Below are 14,411 nucleotides of genomic sequence, written 5' to 3' on the forward strand. Positions count from 1 at the left end.
CGTATAGCGTTTTATTTATCCTCAAAGCAACCATGTGAGGTAGTTAGTGTCCAGTGCCTGGGAATTAACTCAGATCCTAAGTGCGAGAGTCAAGACTTGAACTTCTGCCTGCCTGACTTCTTGTCCTTGTCATCGCCATCCTGTCTGCAGGCTCGTGAGCTCCTCTGTGCTCACCTCATGCACCCAGTGGCTCATGAAGACCTATAGCTCCAACTCGACATACAGCAGAAACCCTCTCCTTCACCCCAATCCCACCGCTACGATCGCCTACACCTCTGGCCTGGACATCAACAGTCTCCTAGCTCGTCTCTCAGTTCCAGCCTTGTTTCCGCCCTCCATTCATTTTTTACTCTGCCTATAAGGGTGACATTTCTAAAATGCAGCATCTCTCCTGTTGTTCCTCTGTTTAAAGCCTTCAGGGCTCTCCGAGTGGTCAGACTCCTTTAGGTGGTAACACCGCCTGCCTCCCACTCCTCACTTCTTCTCCCACCTCCTCTCTCCCCTTGAATGCTTTGATTCACACACAGATCTACCTTGAGTTTCTCTAACTTGCTTTTTCATTCCATCTGCTAAAGCTTTCTTCAAGGCCATCTAGCCCTCCGCCACACATGATCACCTGATCATTCCTACTCATCCCTCCAACCTCAGGTGAGACATCACGTTCTCCAGGAAGCCTTTCCTGACCATCCGTGTCCAGGTTAGGTGCTCTGTCCACAGGCTGCCATCACCCTGCACTTTCCTCCTTGTTCCGGCGGTCTCTTAATTGTCTGAATTATTAATTAACCCTGTGAGATTAGGGGTCATATCTCATATACTCAGAATTATATCTCCAAGTCTAATACAGATCCTGATACCTAGCTGGCACTCCATTAGTATAAGTGAAATAAAAGGGTAGATGGGATCTCCCAGAATTAAGGTCTACAAAAGAGAGCCAAAGAGTTGATTTCTTTTCCTCTTCGCCACTTCCTTTGACTTGACAAAGTCTGAAGTACAGCAAGACTCCTGAGTTGCACCCTTAGAGACCGTGCGGAACAGCCAGTCAGTGCTTCCCCATCCTGCCCTCCCGCACCGGGTGCAAACAGGGTAGGCCGCGTGGTGAGGTGGTTATCTAAGGCAACAGCGTAATCTTTCTTCTTATAGCAGAGATTAGTTTAGGAATGGGTACAAAACCTAGGACTACATCAAGGACATTCCCCTAGCCCCAGGGATTAATTCACATATAGACCAAGCCCAGGGAAACTCAAGACTTTTCCGGATAGCTGTCAGGGGCAATACTTCCCCCATGGATATTGATAGCAGCCAATGGAGAAAGCCAGTGTGATGATGAGACCACCAGGATGTCTACTGGGGGAGATAATCCTCTATGGGTCTCCAGTGCTTCTATATGTCTTTCTGGGTGTGTCAGAATTCAAGGTCCTAATGCTTCTTGTCCTGAGCCATTCCTCAAGGTTATGTTTACAGCAAGCAACTCTGAGGGACGCAGTAGTATCTCAATCTGAGACAAAGAGCAAGTTTGCTAGCTGATTGTTAGCAAAACCCAAAAGCAATGGATTCACTAAGCCTAGTGCTCCTGTTATGCAGTCCCACTGTGTGTGCAGCATCCCTCTGAGTCATATTGTGTCATCCCTGTGAAGTCTGAGGCAAGATGAGCTGATGTAAATGTGCTGGTGGTCAGGCTCTGTCTCTGACCCAGGAGTCTCATATCTTCTTTCAGCATCCACAAAACTGAAACAGGCTAATTTAGTAGCTTGCACGGAGGGTCAAATCAAACCCCAGATCCAAGGTGTGAAACTGAGATACTAGTAGAGCAGTGGACCCACAGCACTGGTCAAACAGTGCACACACTTACTCTTTATTTTACTTGGGGTTTAAGAATCAAGGCAAGAGAAAAAAAAAGTTACTTTGTTAAGGAAAAACAAGTGACTTAAGTGGTTTTGAAAATGATCTTCTTAAAATAACTCTACTTCTACACTATTTAAATGATTTAATAATAACAATGTATTGGGTCTTTGGAAAAGTCATGATGCATGTTTGCAACAGATGGCATTAGTTCATTTTTGGAAATACTAGAGTCATTCGCATCTATGTTATTTCTATGTCATTTAACAGCTAACAGTTCTAGCTTCATTCTAAACAAAAATTGAGCGATTTGGTTGAGTTTTGGAGATTTTACAAATTGAAGATGGAGACCAAACAGTGCATTTTTGCCATATTTTACTGTTTTACTTCCATAAAGGGAAAAGCGCACGGCAAGCTTGTGAAAACTTGCATAAAGTTTACGGTGACAATGCTCTACAAGAATGTCAGTGCCAATGATGGTTCACAAAATTCCGTGCTGGTGATTTTGATCTCAATGACGCTCCTCGGTCAGGGAGGCCCACTGAGGTTGATGATCACAAAATAAAGGCATTGATCAAGTCAAACCCAAGTTACACGACACGAGAAATTGCAGAAACATTAAATATCCATTGTTCAAGCATTCATGACCACCGGAAGAAGCTGGGATACATAAGCAAGCTCTATATTTGGGTTCTGCACGAACTCAAAGAAGTTAATTTGATGGCACGTATAAACATCTGCAATACGCTTATTAAACGTGAGGAAAACGATCCTTTTTTGAAGCAACTGATAACTTGGTGATGAGAAGTGGATTGTTTACAACAATGTGGTCGCAAACGGTCTTGGTCCCGACGTGATGATTCGCCTCAAACGACATCGAAAGCAGACATTCATCAGAGGAAGGTTATGCTCTCAGTGTGCTGGGATTTTAAAGGAGTTGTGTTTTTCGAGCTACTACCAAGGAACCAAACAATCAGTTCAAATGTGTACTGTCGGCAATTGGAAACAGTTTGAACGAATCCATCATCCAGAAACATCCAGAGCTTGTTAATCGTAAAGGAGTTTTGTTCCATCGCAACAAGCGAGAACACACACAAATTTGATCACCCATCAAAAATTGTTGGTGCTTGGATGGGACGTGTTGCCACACCCACCATACTCACCTGACCTGGCACCATCAGAGTTCCATTTGTTTTGCTCTCTTCAAAACTCCTTGCATGGTATAACGTTTAATTCAGATGAGGCTGTAAATCAGCACCTTGTTCAGTTTTTCACAAATAAAGATAGGTCCTTCTATGAACGAGGAATTATGAAGCTCACTGAAAGATGGCAAAAGGTTATTGAATAAAATGGGCAATATATCATTGATTGATCTTTGTTCTTTATATAAATGACCTTTGAAAAACATAGACAAAACATGTCATGACTTTTCCGAAGACCCAATATTATATGCTCTGTTTTATATGAGCATTCATGCATTCATTCAGCTACAAAACGCAACACCTGTGAAGCACAATAAAGCAAAACATGATAAAACAAGGTATGCCTATACCTATGCTATCTTCCCAATGTTGACAACACAGTAAGATTTCTTAGCCTAACATAAGCTGGGAAAGCACATTATGAAGTAAATATATTGCTAGGTATGACCTATTCTATAATAATTTGATATTGGCCACTTATGCCTCGCTTGTGCCTCTTCTTATTTTTGTAATTCAACTTTCACTTAAAAAATCATTACTTTCTCTTTTGAGCTATCTGTGATCTCTTTCTAATTGTTCAAAGACCTAGAAGTTATTCTCCATTATGAATGACATAGTTACATTTTTTTGGAGAAAAATAAACCATCACAGCAGAAGGAATAAATGTTATTGTAAAATTATGTGAAATTTAGAATGACCAAAACTGGGATAATGCACCCGGATTTCAATATCTAAACCAAACCTCAGTCTTCTTTCCTTTGGGGCCATCAAAGCTTGATGCTCCTCAAAAGGCCTTTCAAAAAACTCGCAGGCATCTTACAGCATTAGCTAATATATTTATATGAGTTAAATTTGAATGAATCACCAAATGAAACCACATGGATCAAAATCCCTGTGGGAGAAACATTTATTAAATTTCTTTTTCAAAAAGCATACTTTATAAAAGTGGTGTGGCGTGGGTGTGCTTGTGCGTTTGCGTTTGCGTGTGTACATTTTAGGACAATGAAGATGGAGTTACATAAACAATAGTTTTAACCATCTGATTTTTCTATACGACTGGAGGGCATTTGTAATATCAAGGGATGGAATGACGTTATGACTCATGATGTCTACTGACTATATTGTTTTGCTACTTTATGTTTTTACTAATGAATATTATATTTTTTACATTTCAGATAGTATTGGCTTATCTGAAACATCAGCAAGAATAAAGATAATTTTTAAGGACAAATGTAAGGTGATGTCAATGAATTATTGAAGATGAAGTTTAAATGATAGCTTCTATATTTTTAAACAAACAAAACCACTTTTTTTCATAGATTACAACCGTTATTTAGAATTGTCACTGAATTATATCCTCCAAAATCAATGTTAAAAATTGCACCTTTGAAACATTGTATTTTGTTATTACTGTTTTTTTCTCCCTGCAAAAGGTGACTGACAACACTGAAACAAAATTACATAGATGAGGAGAAATTAATATCCCAAAGACAACAAAATCTTTTCGAATGATTGTTCTTAAGCTCTGGAGGAAAACAACGGTGGTTGGAATTGCAGATAACAGAACTTGAAGTGTTAAAACATACATACGTAGATAATCAACACGAGGGATCAACATGAGTAAACTCATATTGAGCAGTTCTGCAACTCTCAGATTGTTGGAGAATCATTCATTCACCATCTGCTGACCCCACCGGGGCCTGATGCAACTCAAGTATTCGTGTTGTTTCCTGGAATGCAGGTCTGTGAGATGCCATCTGAGCAGGTGGTGCCCCACATTCCAGGGGAGGAGGGAGGCTCGGTGTGGAAGAAGACACGCTTGGCCTCCTGGGAGCCTCTCCCTGCTCATCTGCGTGCCCTCTCTTGCTCTGAGGCTGACTGTGGTTTGGGGAGGAATGGCTGCTGCTACAGGGGGGAGGCCCGCACAGCTACAGAGCCGCTCACAAAGCCAGTGGCGCTGCCTCGCCCAACCTCACAGCCTGAGGGGATGGGCTCATTTGCTGGGGCTGTGTAAACAGAAGTACCACAGGCTGGGTGACCTAAAGTACAGACATTCACTGTCTCCCAGTTCTGGAGGCTGGAAGTCTAGGCCAAGGTATCAGCAGGGCTTTTGAGGCCTGTCTTCTTGACTTGTAGACAGCCATCTTCTCCCTGGGTCTTCACACCGGCCTCTCTCTGTGCCTGCCTGTCTCTTAAACTTCTCTTCTTAGAAGGATACCTCATGTTAACTTAATAACCTTTAAAGCCCCATCTCCAAAAGCAGTTGATTTTACGGTACTGGGGGGTGGGACTTCAACACATGAATTTGGGGGGATATGACTCAGCCCCTAACAGGGAGGCACAGCCTACAGACAACCAAGCTGCCAGTCAGTCTCCTTTCCAATACACAAAAATATAGCAAATGGATCATTTTTGAGATTTTGATTACTTTGTTTGTTCTTCAGATTTCCCCTTTTTCCTATTCCAAGAAAGTAGCCAGACGCTCACGGTTTCCTTAACTGTGGGACTTCAGCTGAGCAGCAATAGAAGGGGCACCAGCTTTCCCAGTTTGGTAAGGCCCGAACTCCATGAAATGGTTTTGAAAAGTGGCCCAGGGGGCAGGAAAGCAAGGGCGGGGTTCAGTCCTGACTGGGAGGGTCCAGCATCTGTGGGCCCCTCCCATGGTGCAGGCTGCCTCGCTGCCCTCGGAAACGATGGCAGGCCTCAGGGGAAAAGGGCTGCGGGGTCTTTGGAGGGAGACTGGACACAAGGAGCAGGGAGCCAACCCGTCAGCGGTCTTCAGCCACGCGCATGTCACGGAAGCTGCAGTTAAGTGGCTGACTGGCAGCCCAACCACCAGCAGTTCAGTGACCAGCGAGGGCAGATGACAGGACCTGCTGCCCTGTTGCATCCCCGAACCTTTACAAACCTTGCGGAGGAAGGCTCCTAACCACACCTGAGACTGGCTTTTCTGCCAACCCAGGGAGATAGGGGACTAGGGTCGGCATAAATTGATTAAAATGATAAAATGGTACGCTAGTTAAAAATATATTTATGCACTTTTGAGTTTATAGTTCATTCGTTCATTCAGAATTCATTTTGCTGCGCTCTAGATTCAGGTGGTACAGCTAGGAGCATCCCAGCCCAAATTCCTGCTCTCCTGGAGCCCACACTTTACTGAAGAAGCCGGACAATAAATAAGTAAACCAAAGAGCTTCAGATTAAAATGAGGGCTAAAGAGGGAGACAGGGTGCCACAGCGGCAGCGAGTGGTGGCGGGGGGAATGGGGTGTGGGGGGGCACACATGAGGAGCTAGGACTCGCCTCCCCGGGCTGAGACACAAGTGATAAGGAGGCAGTTGTTTGAAAAGCAGGAAGAGAGGAGGAAAGGCAAAAGTGACTTTGCCAATACAAAGAACAGATGAGGCTAGTGGAGCTGGGAGTAGTGGACTCGCACCCTCCCTGAGAAGCTACCATGGGGGTAAGGCAGCTGAGGCTCGGACCCCACCCCCCATCCCTTCCAAGGCCTCAACGACATGATTGCACGTTCATATGCCTTGGAATAATTTGCCAAGGTGAAATACCTGAGCTGAGTTTGGTTACTACTGTCGTCTTTTTTCATGCCAGTGTCCCCTGCAAGTGGCCGTGGAGCACCGACGAGCATTTTCAGAGTCCAGCTAAAGGGGAGATGAGCTGGGGATTTGCTCACTGTAGGTGTAGCGGGAGATGTGTACGTGGCTCGCAATCGCGTCCGGGTGAAGTGATTGCCAGCTGCACTTCCAGGCACACCCCCACCACGTGGTGTGCCAGCCCACCCGGTGTGGACAGCGTTACAGGGCAGGGCCCCGGGTCTTCTCGTGGCATCGAGCCAAGGTGCTGACACTGTGTTTGGGCAGTGTAGGAAAACAGGTTGGAATGGACAGCACCACAAACTAGTCTGTGGAAAACTTCCATTCGCCAAACATAAAGGTTTCCAGTGAAAAATTCATTTTTTATTGACACTTAGTCAAATGCAAAGCCCCCCCCACCCCCACCCCCTGTGCTGAGAAGTACGCTAGCTAATGCAATAGATACAATTAGGAACACACCATATATGTTTATGGCTTTCGTGAAAAACAGAATTTACCAGAATTCCTACATTTAGGGCACAAGCCTGCAGCAATGTTACAGTGATCACATCTGTGTGAGAAGTCCATGTGTGTGCAACTCAGTTATCAACAATAAAAAACTAATATTGATTAACCATGCTAGAGGTTCATGTAAAAAATGATAGATATTATGGAATGCTGACTTATAAAGAGGAGCTCAGAGTGTTTAACCAGAAAATGTAGGGAAAAAAGGATGTGTCAAATAGTTGATAAAAATACTGTAGTTTATCTGGATTTTGAGATGTTTGTGGTAGTCAACTAACTTATGTGGGCTTTTTCATAGACAAAACTAACACTTTTTAGAGTTTCAGAATTTAGTTGCCCCTCTTCTGATCTTTTGATTTTTCATCTATCTTTTCACCCTCTCTCTTACTTCACAGCTTCACAAGGTGAATTAAAATGTCTGCTTTGCCTTTAGGCTTCTGGAAGGTAATAATATTAAAAACGGGTACATTTCCAATGGTAATATGTCTAAAGTTGCAATAGCATTAAAAATGCCTAATAAATAAATAATGCTATTGGGGTTCCTGAGTGAAGCTTTATATTGGAGCCAAATTTTAGATATGGGTGGTCATTTAAGTTGAGACTTTTAACCTATTAAAATATGATTCAAACTGCTGCATTTTTTTTTGCACAAAGTTATGTTTTCCAGACTAAACCATACCATGCTGTCCACCTGCCACTCTGCCTTTAAACGCCTGCCTTAACTCATTCGTTCATGTAACCAATGTTTATTAATTATTTCAGGCCCCGTTCCAGGCATAAGTATCAGGCTCGTGCCCCGGAAGCTCGTATTCCAGTAGGCATTGAAATCCTGCAATGAGTACACATGTTAAGCCCCACCAAGTAAGTGTCATTGTCTAAACTCTCTGGGTGAAGGGAGAGCCCGAAGGCAGGTGAGGCAAACTGAGGTCGCGCTGGAATCCGCAAGAGTGCAAGCCAGACGCCAGGGCCCTGTCACCACCTCAACGTGCACAGAAAACAGGTACGTGCAGGTCACTGAGGCCACTTCCCCGACAGCACAGCCAGGGGTTTTCCGGCATTTGGCTTTCCAGCACTTCCCCAAATATCTCTAGTGATAGCATCTCCTCCCGTTTTCCTTCTTTCCAACCTGGGTAATTATGCCGCCACCCAAGAGCCCTGACTGCCAAGAAGTCTATATCATTTAAAGTACATGTCCAGTCTCTTTCCAGATTTCTAGTTCTAGTCTTCCTTTTTTCTTTATTTTTCTTCCTTTTTAGTGTGACACTAGTAATTATTAGCATTACTGGGAAGAGGGCTATCACATATGAAAAATTCCTTCTCTGCAATAATTTTAAATGTCTTTGGAAAACTCTTCCCATCTTTAATTAAAAGGTAGGGCATTCTTCTTTTTAATCAAAACACTGAAGTCACATTTGAGAAAGTCATCTGTTCTACCAGATATCTATAGAATTTCAAGAAAACATAAGAAAACATTTTTGAAAAGCATATATAAACATGCACAGAAATTTGCACCAATTGGCAATTTTAAAATGTAATGTAATCATTATAGGCAAATTAAACGCCTATAATGAAATATAGTTTCTGATGTATCTCATTTATTAATGTATTTTAAAAATCAAGAATCAAGAATCAACCAAATTTTGATAATCAATTAAGAAACTAGTTTTAACAAGTGCAGGCAATTAAAAAATAAATATGTGGGATGTGAGGGCAATCTGGCTGTGACATCTGTCACCCCACTGATCACCAGGGTTGATTTGGGGGATCTGGCTGGCTGGGTGGGTGTCCCCTTCCTCCCTCACCCTCCATGTGCATCCTCCCCGGAGCTGCGCATTTGGTCGAAGGGGACGACCTTCCCCGATAGAGGAGAGGGCCGTTCTTCGGTCAAGGGTACACGAGTAGCTGCTCCCCTGCTAGAACCTCCGAGCAAGCTCTCAAGGTCCATTTGTAGGAGAACGTAGGGTAATCAAGCTTCCAAGACTCCAAACACATCCAAATGAGGCCCTGCATGTGGCAGTCTGCCTTTCTAACAAAAATAATAATAATAATAAAAAATATGTGAACTCTAACAGAGCCATTGCACAGAAATTTCAAGTAAGGTTATACCTCTTGTTTTGTTTTTGTTTTTTTAAGTCAAAGGGACAAGAAGGGTGGGTTAGGTCACTATTTATTTCTATGAAGTACACACTCAAAGTTAAACATGACAAAGCCTGACTCGGAGGGAAGTTTTTCAGTGCAAAAAAGAATCAGATAATGATAATTAAAACTGACTTCACTTCATTCTTTACAAACCGTCTTATCCAGCCTTAGCAATAAATGAAAACCTGATGTTCGAATGATGTGAGATACTTTGCTTTCAGCCCGGCAAAGCAGAGGCATGCTTTCTGGTTAGAATAGCCATTCATTTAAAAACCAAGCCCTCTAGTTTCTCTACAAAATTGTTTTGGTTAAGAAAACCCTGAGATGTAAATCATTAAAAATTACCAAGAGCCCTCAGGAGACAAGTAAATAGATGATAGTACCCAGGTACAACTCAAAAATCATAAAATAACTGTTTCAGACTTTTAAGAAACTTTTTCAAAAGACTGATAAGGTTTATAGGTATGCATGCTTTTGTCACAATTAATAGCACAACACATAAGCAGACATTAATATTCAGGATGCAAAATGAGTTCAGAATAACAGCCAACTTATGATGTCCATCATTAAAGATTAGAACAAATTATGAATAAGAATTATAAGATCCTGAAGTGTAAGGATACAGGTGACCACTGTCTTGATAGACAAGGTACACAGATATTATTGTAGTCCAAGGACAACTAAATCTCAACAAACTTGAGCTAGCAAATCATTTCCTGTCTTTAGTTTATGAGTCCATTGGTGCCATGTGATTATGCTAAGTACCTCTACATCATGTGAGCCTGTGAAAGGGGGAGAAAAAGGCAACCACTTCAAGGACGATCTGATTTTGAAGGAAACTACAAAAAATTCTTGTTGTCAGACAATACATGATCAACTACATAAAAAATAAGTTATTATATTCAGAAGAATTTCAAAGAGAATATGTCCATGTGTAATGCAAAAAGATATTCGTGGAACTGTTTCATTAATAGAAAGATGAGGTGAATAACCTCCTTTAATAAATACACTTTCAATTTTTTTAATCTTTAGGAATTTGCACTGATGCATTTATTCACTTTGTCTTAGTTTCCTGGTAAAAAATAATACATTTTTTTTTCCAACATAGGTAGCGAAACAAAATGGCTGAACAAAAAAAAGTAATAGCTGAAGCCAAGAATTGGTCTATACTCTTAAAATTACACTTTTTGGGATTATTTTTTAACCAACCATGCCATTTGACTTAATAATGCCGACAAACACAGTAACATCTTTCATTGTTAGTCATTGCAAGGAAAACAACCGAGTTCAGTTTACATTTATGGTTAAAGCTAAGAAAATGTAAACATGCAGTATTAGACACTAAAGACACACATTCTTGGTTCCTACCTTCAAGGTGCTCTGGATCTAGAGCAGGGCTGGTAAACTGTGGCCCAAGAACCTTCCATCTCTGTGGCCACCACTCCGCAGACTCAGACAATGTGCACATGATGGTGTGGCTGTGTTATCATAAAACTTGCTTTCCAAAACAGGCCAGAACTGGATGTGGCCCATGGGCTGAAACTTGCTGCTGGTCACTTAGGTAGAATGAAGGAAAAATAGTAGACCTCAATCAATGACTCAAAACAACAACAAAAGATATTAATAGTTCTTTAGGGTTCTGTTCCTGGCTATTTGGGGATAGCTTTGAGCAGAAGGAAACTCCCTGAGAACTACTAGAAAAGTAAAAAAAATAAAAAAAATTTTTTTACTCTGTTTAAAAACATCAGAAATGCTGAACCAGCTAGGATGAGAGGGTGCCAAGGTTCCAGAAGACAAGAAGTAAGCATATGGGCTCTGCCTAGCAAGGACTGCTGCGGCGACCAAGGGACAGCAGAGCCTTTGTTGATCCCGTGGAGCTAGTGCAGTGATCCTCAATGGGGGGTTCTTTTGCCTCTAGAGGGCATTTGACAATGTCTAGGGACATTTTTGATTGTCATGATTGTGGGAGGGGACAGCTTGCTACTGGCAGCTAGTGAGTACAGGCCAGGATGCAGCTCAACACCCTACAGCTCACAGGACAGCTCCCATCCCCAGTGAAAAATCATCTGATCCAAAGAAGTGACCCTGAATACTTAATGGCCAGGAAGCTCTGTGGTTTTCAATTATGAAAAAAGTATAAACTGTAAAGAATGCAAGAAAAACATCAGCTAAACAAAAAATGGCCACCACTTCTTGATTCTTTTTGCATCACTATTTCTCTCCAAATTACTTTTATAAGTTTATGTTGCCTTACAGCCGATTCCAAGACCACCCCCTCTGCATCAGCCTCTAACCCTATTAGTCTTGAGGGAGTGTCTAGGTATGACTGAGGCCCGGAAGCTCTCTCTGCGGGGTGTCTCAGGAGTGACTGGGACCTGATGGAATGATAACAGTTATCTCCCCTGGGAGGACACAGTAACAAGGTGTCCTGGGGATATGTGGCGGATGTGTGGAGGCATAGCATTTGTTGGAATACAATGGGATGTGTTAATGGAAAAAGGCCTTAAGGCACAAATCATACACGGTTGCTAATTGACAGCAGTTTTACTTCTTTGATAATTCTCAATAAAAGCCAGGCGCTGACCGATTCAGGGCTCAGTCTTCTCTGGCTGAGTCCCTTGGTCTCGCTCTTATCTTACTTATGTCTCCTGTTCTTGCGTCGCTCCTTTCGAGACTCATTTGCCCTTGCCACGCAGGACGTGACAAGTCTAGGTAGCCAAAATGCCCCTCAAAACAGCCATTTGCTTTCCTTATAATACAACTACTCTAAATGTATCTTAGTTACGACATAATGATCAATGTTATTCACATAAATGGTTCTACAGAAGTCTGTATGACCATTCTACTCAACTGGAAATAAAATACAAGTTAAAACTTTATACTGAAATTCAAAGATTCCCTTTTAACTAATTTTCATGTTATGTTGATCTGTGAAGAAATTTAAAATCTTCATAATTTCACAAGTTATTTAAAACTTTGATTGAAAAAAAAAATTCTATCCTGTTTCAATGCACCATATGCTCTGTGTAGTTCTTTACTGGCAGGTCCAGGAATTTTTCCATCAAAGGCTTTCTTCTGTTAATTGCAATCCAATCTGTTAACTCAACCAGGTCTTGGCTGGCGTTTGGAGTTGCCATTTACTTATTTATTATACAATACGCACACCTATCACAATTTGTCCTGCCCTTGGTTTAATAGGGTTAATGTTTCCCGAGGAAATGGGTTAATCTGTGTGGCTGTTACTTTGCACTACTACACATCATTCCTTGAAATGAAGAATTTTCTCACCTTTAGTGTTTCTTCTGCTGCTTTGTTAAATTACCCAGTGCCTTTAATTCAGAAACTCAAGGAAGAAATGCTTGTCTTTATTTTGTTTGTTTAATGTTTAAAAATGAATGGAATGACAGATTTGACAAAGATAGCCTCAAGTTTAATATACTAGAACCTTATAAGTAGCTTCATGATAGTTATTAAAAAATTATTTTGAAGCCAAGCTTTTCAACTATAAAAATAAAACCCTGTATTAAAATTGGTTTCCTGGTGTGAAATAAAAGACATAAAATGTAAACAAATTTATAAAATTATTTCATTACTAATATTTGCATAACATATGTCTACAATTATATCATAACCAGTTAAGAAATAAAACATTCAATGAATTATTTCAACCTAGAATGGAACAGCTCTTTCATCTTCTAAGTACTTTTTCTCTATTCTGAATCGAAGCCTAAATCTTTATTCCAGCTAAGCTGTTTCCGTTTTATTTCACCTTGAAACACCCTTCAAATAATGAAATAGTCAATTAGCTAAATACTAATTTAAATATTAGTAATAAAAATTAAACGAGCATACTTTATGTTAAAAGCCAAGAAGTCCAAAAAGCAATCGAAGAACGCAAGCAAAGCAAAGCTAACTGTGTTGCCTACAGAAAAAAGCTTTCGTGTTTGCTTCACTGAAAATACATCATCGTCTTAGAACCCTTTTCTGAATCCGCCTAACTGGCTCCGCTCGGACATCACGACATCACGTAACCGTCGGTGCCCCGAGGGCTGCGTTCTCCGCCTACCCTGCCACGCCTCCCTGAACCTGAGAGCTCTATACCCGGCCTCTCAGCGTGACATCAAAGCGCGCAGTCCAACGGGAACCTGACATAGACGGGTTGACTCTTACAGGCGGACCTGCACAGTCAAGACCGTTGTGGCCACCTGGGCTTTCCAGGCCAGGCTGCTCACGTCCCCGCGGGTCCACACGTCCCCGCGGCCCGGGGTACCCGCATTTGGGGGTCTGCCACGCATCCCAGACAGAACTGGCCCCAGCTGGTCCACCCCCCGTCCCTCGCAGTCACCTGGAACTGTGACCTGCAGCCCTGAGCAGACGGAAGTTCCGAAGAAAACTGTGACTAATGATCGCTCTGCCTTCCGGTGCCTGTCACGCCTCGTGAATCGGCGTCACGTTAGCATCAACCCATCTTGTCCCAATTTCTGACGCACTTCACAACCCCCACTTCATTTTCTTTGTAGTGGTTGTCAGAAGGAACGACTGCACCAAATAAGGACATTTCACACAACTCTTGAAAAACCTGAAGCTACCTCAGGAGGCAATAAAACCTCACTTGGTGGCACGTGCAAACGTACGTACGTATATGTACGGACGTGTTAGTCGTTGGGCAGCGAACGCGACCGAGCGAGGGTGAGGGGACGCGGGGAGGCGGCGCTGGCCGGGCGGGCGGCAGCCTTGCTCAGCGAGGGGACTCACCCGCGAGGCCTGTGTCCGGTGGCCGGAAACAGGACGACCCGGCACGTGCCGCCAGAGCCTCGACGTTCCCGCGGAGGCGCAGCTGGGTTCAGGCCCGTCGGCCACCGGGGTGCGTCCTTGAAAAGGGCTCCCACTCGGAACTGTGTGATCCCCACTGTGGACGGAACGAATATGCTGAGGACAGGGGAGCCGGGGGAGCCTCTGACTGTCGGGCCCAGCTCCGGGGTCAGCCGGGTGTCAGCTCCTCTCCTTGACTTCCTCCAACGCCTATGTAAGGACGCACGTGGATTCTCGCAGGCTTGTGATTACAAAACGTTATATTTTCAAAAAGTGGGCCGGCTGAGTGGCTCAATTGGTTAAGAGCT

General features: G+C 42.8%; 1 protein-coding gene across 1 annotated transcript in view; it reads right to left on the reverse strand.

The window, feature by feature from the left end:
• SYNPO2 (synaptopodin 2) overlaps positions 1–14,122 on the reverse strand; it is a 164,009-nt gene extending 149,887 nt beyond the window's left edge. The window contains exons 1-2 of the mRNA XM_019625668.1: positions 14,047–14,122; positions 10,660–10,847 (exon numbers count right to left, since the gene is read on the reverse strand). The gene's annotated coding sequence lies outside the window, so the exon portion shown is untranslated. The remainder of the gene's footprint in view (positions 1–10,659; positions 10,848–14,046) is intronic.
• Positions 14,123–14,411: the final 289 nt, after the last annotated feature.

This window comes from Hipposideros armiger, unplaced genomic scaffold (assembly GCF_001890085.2).
Source record: "Hipposideros armiger isolate ML-2016 unplaced genomic scaffold, ASM189008v1 scaffold_1, whole genome shotgun sequence".
Taxonomy (NCBI): domain Eukaryota; kingdom Metazoa; phylum Chordata; class Mammalia; order Chiroptera; family Hipposideridae; genus Hipposideros; species Hipposideros armiger.